The 8,782-nt window shown below is 40.9% G+C and overlaps 1 non-coding gene across 1 annotated transcript; it reads right to left on the bottom strand.

Moving 5' to 3' along the window:
• Positions 1-1,917: 1,917 nt before the first annotated feature.
• Positions 1,918-2,025, bottom strand: LOC130952549 (small nucleolar RNA R71). The gene has a single exon (XR_009074729.1). It is a non-coding gene; the product is annotated as a small nucleolar RNA R71 (small nucleolar RNA).
• Positions 2,026-8,782: the final 6,757 nt, after the last annotated feature.

Below are 8,782 nucleotides of genomic sequence, written 5' to 3'. Positions count from 1 at the left end.
CTGGCTGTGAAGCCATGTCTAATCTTATTGGACCGAGGTTTCAACTGATCATCACAATAGCTTGTTGATTTCCATCAATCTTGCCATTGGAGCAATGATCTGCTAAGGCTTGGCTGGCCATTGGCCATGTCTAGTGTTTTGGACAGAAGCTTTCTTTGAAAGCTTGGCTAGCTGTGAAGCCATGTCTAATTCCTGGACCGGAGTCTTAGACTAGCATTGCAATGATTCCTGGAAATTCAAATTGAGAATTCTGAAACCTTTATTTTCTATCTCCATATAATTTTCGAAAAAAAAAGCACAAAAAAATTTACAAAATCATAAAAACCAAAAAAAAATTTCTTTCAAGAAACAGGAAACATAAAGTATTTTCTATTTCTTCTTTTTCTTGTTTGAGTCTAGTGTCTAATCTTAAGTTTGGTGTCTTGCATGCCTTGTTTATTTGATCTTGGTTCTATTTTCAAGTCAATAGTACAGGGGACTGAAGATTCAGAACATGCAGCAGAGGAATTACACAGAAAAGCTGGGCGTTCAAAACGCCCAGTGAAGAAGGACAGACTGGCGTTTAAACGCCAGCCAGGGTACCTGGTTGGGCGTTTAACGCCCAAAAAGGTAGCATTTTGGGCGTTAAACGCCAGAATGGATACCATTCTGGGCGTTTAACGCCAGGATGGTACAAGGGGGAGGATTTTGTTTTTCAAATCAAATTTTTTTCAAGTTTTCAAAGTTTTTCAAAATCAAATCTTTTTCAAATCATATCCTTTCAATCAAATGTTTTCAAATCAATTTCTTTCCTTTTTCAAAGATACTTACTAACAATTAATGATTTGATTGAACATTTCAAGTATATTGCCTTTTCTGTTGAGAAAGGTTTAATGTTTGAATCATATCTTTTCTTGTTAGGCAAGTCATTAATTTTTAAAATCATATCTTTTAAAATTGTTTTCAAATAAAATCTTTTTAAAATGTTTTTCAAATCATATCTTCTCAATCACATTTTTTTTAAACCAATCATATCTTCTTAACCACATCTTTTTCAAATTAGTTTTCAATAAAATCTTTTTAATTTCTAATTTCAAAATCTTTTTCAAAAATCACTTGATTTCTTTCCCACTCTTATTTTCGAAAATCAAGTAGTGCTTTTCAAAATGTTTTCAAACTTTTTAACTTAATTTTCGAAAATTCTCTTCCCTCCTTCTCACATCCTTCTATTTATGGAGTATCACTCCTTCTTAATGCACAATTCGAACTCCATCTAATTAAAGTTCGAATTCTTTTCCTTCTTCCTTCTTTTATTTTTATTTTTCTCTGACACCTCAAGGAATCTCTATACTGTGACATAGAGGATTCCACATTTTCTTGTTCTCTTCTCTTTCATATTAGCAGGAGCAGAGACAAAGGCATTCTTGTTGAAGCTGACCCTGAACCTGAAAGGACCTTGAAGCGAAAGCTAAGAGAAGCTAAGGCACAACTCTCTGTTGAGGACCTGACCGAATTCTTCAAAGAAGAAGAACCCATGGCAGCCGAAAACAACAACAATGCCAACAATGCAAGGAAGGTGCTGGGTGACTTTACTGCACCTACTCCCGACTTCTATGGGAGAAGCATCTCTATCCCTGCCATTGGAGCAAACAACTTTGAGCTTAAGCCTCAGTTAGTTTCTCTAATGCAACAGAATTGCAAGTTCCATGGACTTCCATTGGAAGATCCTCATCAGTTTTTAGCTGAGTTCTTGCAAATCTGTGACACAGTCAAGACTAATGGGTTGACCCTGAGGTCTACAGACTGATGCTATTCCCTTTTGCTGTAAGAGACAGAGCTAGAATATGGTTGGACTCACAACCTAAAGAAAGCCTGGACTCTTGGGAAAAGCTAGTCAATGCCTTCTTGGCAAAGTTCTTTCCACCTCAAAAATTGAGTAAGCTTAGAGTGGAAGTCCAAACCTTCAGACAGAAGGATGGTGAATCCCTCTATGAAGCTTGGGAAAGATACAAACAATTAATCAGAAAGTGTCCCTCAGACATGCTTTCTGAATGGAGCATCATAGGTATTTTCTATGATGGCCTCTCTGAACTATCCAAGATGTCTTTGGATAGCTCTGCTGGAGGATCTCTTCATCTGAAGAAGACGCCTACAGAGGCTCAAGAGCTCATTGAAATGGTTGCAAATAACCAATTCATGTACACTTCTGAAAGAAATCCTGTAAACAATGGGACAAGTCAGAAGAAAGGAGTTCTTGAGATTGATACTCTGAATGCCATTTTGGCTCAGAATAAGATATTGACTCAACAAGTCAATTTGATTTCTCAAAGTCTGTCTGGAATGCAAAATGCACCAAGCAGTACTAAGGATGCTTCCTCTGAAGAAGAAGCTTATGATCCTGAGAACCCTTCAATGGAAGAGGTGAATTACCTAGGAGAACCCTATGGAACCACCTATAATTCTTCATGGAGAAATCACCCAAATTTCTCATGGAAGAATCAAGAGAGACCTCAACAAGGTTTCAACAATAATGGTGGAAGAAACAGGGTTAGCAATGGCAAGCCTTTTCCATCATCTTCTCAGCAACAGACAGAGAATTCTAAGCAAAACCCCTCTGACTTAGCAACCATGGTCTCTGATCTAATCAAAACCACTCAAAGTTTTATGACTGAAACAAGGTCCTCCATTAGGAATTTGGAGGCACAAGTGGGACAGCTGAGCAAGAAAGTTACTGAACTCCCTCCTAGTACTCTCCCAAGTAATACAGAAGAAAATCCAAAAGGAGAGTGCAAAGCCATAACCATGGCCGAATTTGGAGAGGAAAGAGAGGAAGTGGACGCCACTGAGGAAGGCCTCAATGGGCGTGCACTGACTTCCAATGAGTTCCCTAGTGAGGAACCATGGGAATCTGAGGCTCAAAATGAGACCATAGAGATTCCATTGGATTTACTTCTGCCATTCATGAGCTCTGATGAGTATTCTTCCTCTGAAGAGGATGAGTATGTCACTGAAGAGCAAGTTGCTAAATACCTTGGAGCAATCATGAAGCTAAATGACAAGTTATTTGGAAATGAGACTTGGGAGAATGAACCCCCTTTGCTCACCAAAGAACTGGATGACTTGTCTAGGCAGAAATTACCTCAAAAGAAACAAGATCCTGGGAAGTTTTCAATACCTTGCACCATAGGCACCATGACCTTCAAGAAGGCTCTGTGTGACTTAGGGTCAAGTGTAAACCTCATGCCCCTCTCTGTAATGGAGAAGCTAGGGATCTTTGAGGTACAAGCTGCAAGAATCTCACTAGAGATGGCAGACAACTCAAGAAAACAAGCTCATGGACTTGTAGAGGATGTTTTGGTGAAGATTGAGGACCATTACATCCCTACTGATTTCATAGTCCTAGAGACTGGGAAGTGCATAGATGAATTCATCATCCTTGGCAGACCCTTCCTAGCCACAGCAAAAGCTGTGATTGATGTTGATGGGGGTGAACTGATCATTCAAGTGAATGAAGAATCCTTTGTGTTTAAGGCTCAAGGATATCCCTCTGTCACCATGGAGAGAAAGCATGAAGAGCTTCTCTCAAATCAGAGTCAAACAGAGCCCCCACAGTCAAACTCTAAGTTTGGTGTTGGGAGGCCACAACCAAACTCTAAGTTTGGTGTTGAACCCCCACATTCAAACTCTAAGTTTGGTGTTGGGAGGTTCCAACATTGCTCTGAGAAAATATGAGGCTCCATGAGAGCCCTCTGTCAAGCTACTGACATTAAAGAAGCGCTTGTTGGGAGGCAACCCAATGTTATATTTTATCTATTTTCCTTTGATATTTTATTTTTTTTAGGTTGATGATCATAAGAAGTCACAAAATCAATTGAAAAAGCAAAAACAGAATGAAAAACAGGAAGAAAAATAGCACACCCTGGAGGAAGAACCCACTGGCGTTTAAACGCCAGTGAGGATAGCAGTTGGGCGTTTAACGCCCAGTCTGGCACCATTCTGGGCGTTTAACGCCAGAAAGGGGCACCAGACTAGCGTTAAACGCCAGAAAAGGGCAAGAACCTGGCGTTAAACGCCAGGAATGGGCATCAGCCCGGCGTTTAACGCCAGAAATGGCTCAAAACGTGATTTTGAATGCCATTTGGTGCAGGGATGACTTTTCCTTGACACCACAGGATCTGTGGATCCCACAGGATCCCCACCAACCCACCACTCTCTCTCTTCTTTTTCACCCATTCACCAATCACCTCAATACCTCTTCCCCAAAAACCCTTCACCTATCAACTCCCATCTTTCTCTTCACCACTCACATCCATCCTTCATAAAACCCCACCTACCTCACCCTTCAAATTCAAACCACTTTCCCTCCCAAACCCACCCATAATGGCCGAACTCTATCCCCCCCTCTCTCCTATAAATACCCTTCTTCACTCCTTCATTTTCACACAACCTAAACACCACTTCCCCCCCCTCTTTGGCCGAATACAAAGCCATTCCCTTCTTCCTCATTTCTTCTTCTTCTACTCTCTTCTTTCTTCTTTTGCTCGAAGACGAGCAAACCTTTTAAGTTTGGTGTGGTAAAAGTGTTGCTTTTTCGTTTTTCCATAACCATTTATGGCATCCAAGGCCGGAGAAACCTCTAGAAAGAGGAAAGGGAAGGCAAAAGCTTCCACCTCCGAGTCATGGGAGATGGATAGATTCATCTCAAGGGTGCATCAAGACCACTTCTATGAAGTTGTGGCCTTGAAGAAGGTGATCCCCGAGGTCCCCTTTTCACTCAAAAAGGGTGAATATCCGGAGATCCGACATGAGATCCGAAGAAGAGGTTGGGAAGTGCTTACCAACCCCATTCAACAAGTCGGAATCTTGATGGTTCAAGAGTTCTATGCCAATGCATGGATCACCAAGAACCATGATCAAAGTGTGAACCCGGATCCAAAGAATTATCTTACTATGGTTCGGGGGAAATACTTGGATTTTAGTCCGGAAAATGTAAGGTTAGCATCAACTTGCCCATGATGCAAGGAGATGAACATCCTTACACTAGAAGGGTCAACTTTGATCAAAGGTTGGACCAAGTCCTCACAGTCATATGTGAAGAGGGTGCACAATGGAAGAGAGATTCAAGAGGGAAGCCGGTTCAATTGAGAAGGCATGACCTCAAGCCCATGGCTAGAGGATGGTTGGAGTTTATTCAACGCTCAATCATTCCCACTAGCAACCGGTCCGAAGTTACTCTAGACCGAGCCATCATGATCCATAGCATCATGATTGGAGAAGAAGTGGAAGTTCATGAGGTCATAGCTCAAGAACTCTACAAGGTGGCGGACAAGTCTTCCACCTTGGCAAGGTTAGCCTTCCCTCATCTCATTTGTCACCTCTGTTATTCAGTTGGAGTTGACATAGAGGGAGACACCCCTATTGATGAGGACAAGCCCATCACTAAGAAGAGGATGGAGCACACAAGAGACCCCACTCATCCTGAGATCCCTGAGATTCCTCAAGGGATGCACTTTCCTCCACAAGACTATTGGGAGCAACTAAACACCTCCCTAGGAGAATTGAGTTCCAACATGGGACAACTAAGGGTGGAGCACCAAGAACACTCCATTCTCCTCCATGAAATTAGAGAAGATCAAAGAATCATGAGAGAGGAGCAACAAAGACAAGGAAGAGACATTGAGGAGCTCAAGCACTCCATAAGACCTTCAAGAGGAAGAACAAGCCGCCATCACTAAGGTGGACCCGTTCTTTAATCTCCTTGTTCTTTATTTTCTTGTTTTTCGAATTTTAGTGCTTATGTTTATCTATGTTTGTGTCTTATGATCATTAGTGTCTATGCCTTAAAGTTATGAGTGTCCTATGAATCCATCACCCTTCTTAAACAAATGTTCTTAATTGAAAAAGAATAGAATTGCATGAATTTTGAATTTTATAGCAGTTTAATTATTTTGATGTGGTGGCAACACTTTTGTTCTCTGAATGTATGCTTGAACAGTGCATATATCTTTTGAATTTGTGGTTCATGAATGTTGGCTCTTGAAAGAATGATGAAAAAGGAGACATGTTACTGAGGATCTGAAAAATCATACAAATGATTCTTGAAGCAAGAAAAAGCAGTGAATACAAAAAAAAAAAGGAAGAAAGCAAGCAAAAAAAAAACCGAAAAAAAAGAGAGAAAGAAAAAGAAAGGAATAAAGTTGTGATCCAAGGCAATAAGAGTGTGCTTAAGAACCCTGGACACCTCTAATTGGGGACTTTAGTAAAGCTGAGTCACAATCTGAAAAGGTTCACCCAATTATGTGTCTGTGGCATGTATGTATCCGGTGGTAATACTGGAAGACAGAGTGCTTTGGGCCACGGCCAAGACTCATGAAGTAGCTGTGTTCAAGAATCATCATACTTAACTAGGAGAATCAATAACACTATCTGGATTCTAAGTTCCTAAAGAAGCCAATCATTCTGAATTCCAAAGGATAAAGTGAGATGCCAAAACTATTCAGAGGCAAAAAGCTAAAAGCCCCGCTCATCTAATTACTACTGATCTTCATAGATGTTTTTGGAGTTCATTGCATATTCTCTTCTTTTTATCTTATTTGATCTTCAGTTGCTTGGGGACAAGCAACAATTTAAGTTTGGTGTTGTGATGAGCGGATAATTTGTACGCTTTTTGGCATTGTTTTTAGTATGTTTTTAGTATCTTTTAGTTAGTTTTTATTATATTTTTATTAGTTTTTAGTTAAAATTCACTTTTCTAGACTTTACTATGAGTTTGTGTGTTTTTCTGTGATTTCAGGTATTTTCTGGCTGAAATTGAGGGATCTGAGCAAAAATCTGATCCAGAGACTCAAAAGGACTGCAGATGCTGTTGGATTCTGACCTCCCTGCACTCGAAGTGGATTTTCTGGAGCTACAGAAGCCCAATTGGCGCGCTCTCAACAGCGTTGGAAAGTAGACATCCTGGGCTTTCCAGCAATATATGATAGTCCATACTTTGCCCAATATTTGATGGCCCAAACCGGCGTTCAAAGTCACCTACAGAAATTCCAGCGTTAAACGCCGGAACTGGCACCTAAATGGGAGTTAAACGCCCAAACTGGCATAAAAGCTGGCGTTTAACTCCAAGAAGAGTCTCTACACGAAAATGCTTTATTGCTCAGCCCAAGCACACACCAAGTGGGCCCGGAAGTGGATTTTTATGTCATTTACTCATCTTTGTACACCCTAGGCTACTAGTTTTCTATAAGTAGGACCTTTTACTATTGAATCTTTGAATCTTTGGACATCTAGTTCTTAGATCATTTGGGGGCTGGCCTCATGGCCATGCCTAGACCTTGTTCTTATGTATTTTCAACGGTGGAGTTTCTACACACCATAGATTAAGGTGTGGAGCTCTGCTGTACCTCGAGTATTAATGCAATTACTATTGTTCTTCTATTCAATTCCGCTTGTTCTTTGTCCAAGATATCACTTGTTCTTCAACTTGATGAATGTCATGATCCGTGACACTCATCATCATTCTCACTCATGAACAAAGTGACTGACAACCACTCTTGTTCTACAAGCATACGAGGCTCTAGTGAATATCTCTTGGATTCCTGATACACGATGCATGGTTGATCGCCTGACAACCGAGTGCTCGCCTGACAAACGAGCCAGCCATTCCGTGAGATCAGAGTCTTCGTGGTATAGGCGAGAACTGATGGCAGCATTCAAGAGAATCCGGAAGGTCTAACCTTGTCTGTGGTATTCTGAGTAGGATTCAATGATTGAATGACTGTGACGTGCTTCAAACTCCTAGCAGGCGGGGCGTTAGTGACAGACGCAAAAGAATCGATGGATTTTATTCCGGCCTGACCGAGAACCGACAGCTGATTACCCATGCTGTGACAGAGCATAGGCAACGTTTTCACTGAGAGGATGGGAGGTAGCCACTGACAACGGTGAAACCCTACATGAGCTTGCCATGGAAAGGAGTAAGAAGGATTGGATGAAGACAGTAGGAAAGCAGAGAGACGGAAGGGAAGGCATCTTCATACACTTATCTGAAGCTCTCACCAATGATATACATAAGTATCTCTATCTTTATCTTTATGTTTTATTCATCATCTATACCCATTTGAGTCTGCCTGACTAAGATTTACAAGGTGACCATAGCTTGCTTCATACCACCAATCTCCGTGGGATCGACCCTTACTCACGTAAGGTATTACTTGGACGACCCAGTGCACTTGCTGGTTAGTTGTGCGAAGTTGTGTTTATGCCATGGTATTGAGCACCAAGTTTTTGGATTCATTACCGGGGATTGTTTTGTGTAAAAGTAGTGATCACAATTTCGTGCACCACTAAGCTAACAATTAAGTTGTACAAACAAATTTGTATGAAACATCTACCTACAATGGTAACTCAAATCACTTATTAAGTAAATTTAAAAGAGTGGAAAGAGTTTACCATGGTGGGGTGTCTCCCACCTAGCACTTTTAGTTTAAGTCCTTAAGTTGGACATTTTGAGAAGATCCTTGTCATGGTGGCTTATGCTTGTACTCATCCTTAAATCTCCAAGGATCTTTGCTTCTCAATCGGTTGATAGAATTTCCAACCATTTTTATTAAGTTTGGGTAGAGTTCTACCCAAAATACGAGTCTCCATATTTGGTCTTCACATAGCGAACCGGGATCCCATGTCTTGTCTTCACACCCATCCGTTAGTTGAGTTTCATGATTTTGTCGGATGAGCGGTTGGCATAAAGGTGATTGACACATAGAATTCTCTTTATTCCACCAATGCTTCCTTCTAGATCCATACA

This window comes from Arachis stenosperma, chromosome 9 (genome assembly GCF_014773155.1).
Source record: "Arachis stenosperma cultivar V10309 chromosome 9, arast.V10309.gnm1.PFL2, whole genome shotgun sequence".
In the NCBI taxonomy this organism is placed as follows: Eukaryota; Viridiplantae; Streptophyta; class Magnoliopsida; order Fabales; family Fabaceae; genus Arachis; species Arachis stenosperma.
This window is presented reverse-complemented; position numbering and strand designations above follow the sequence as displayed.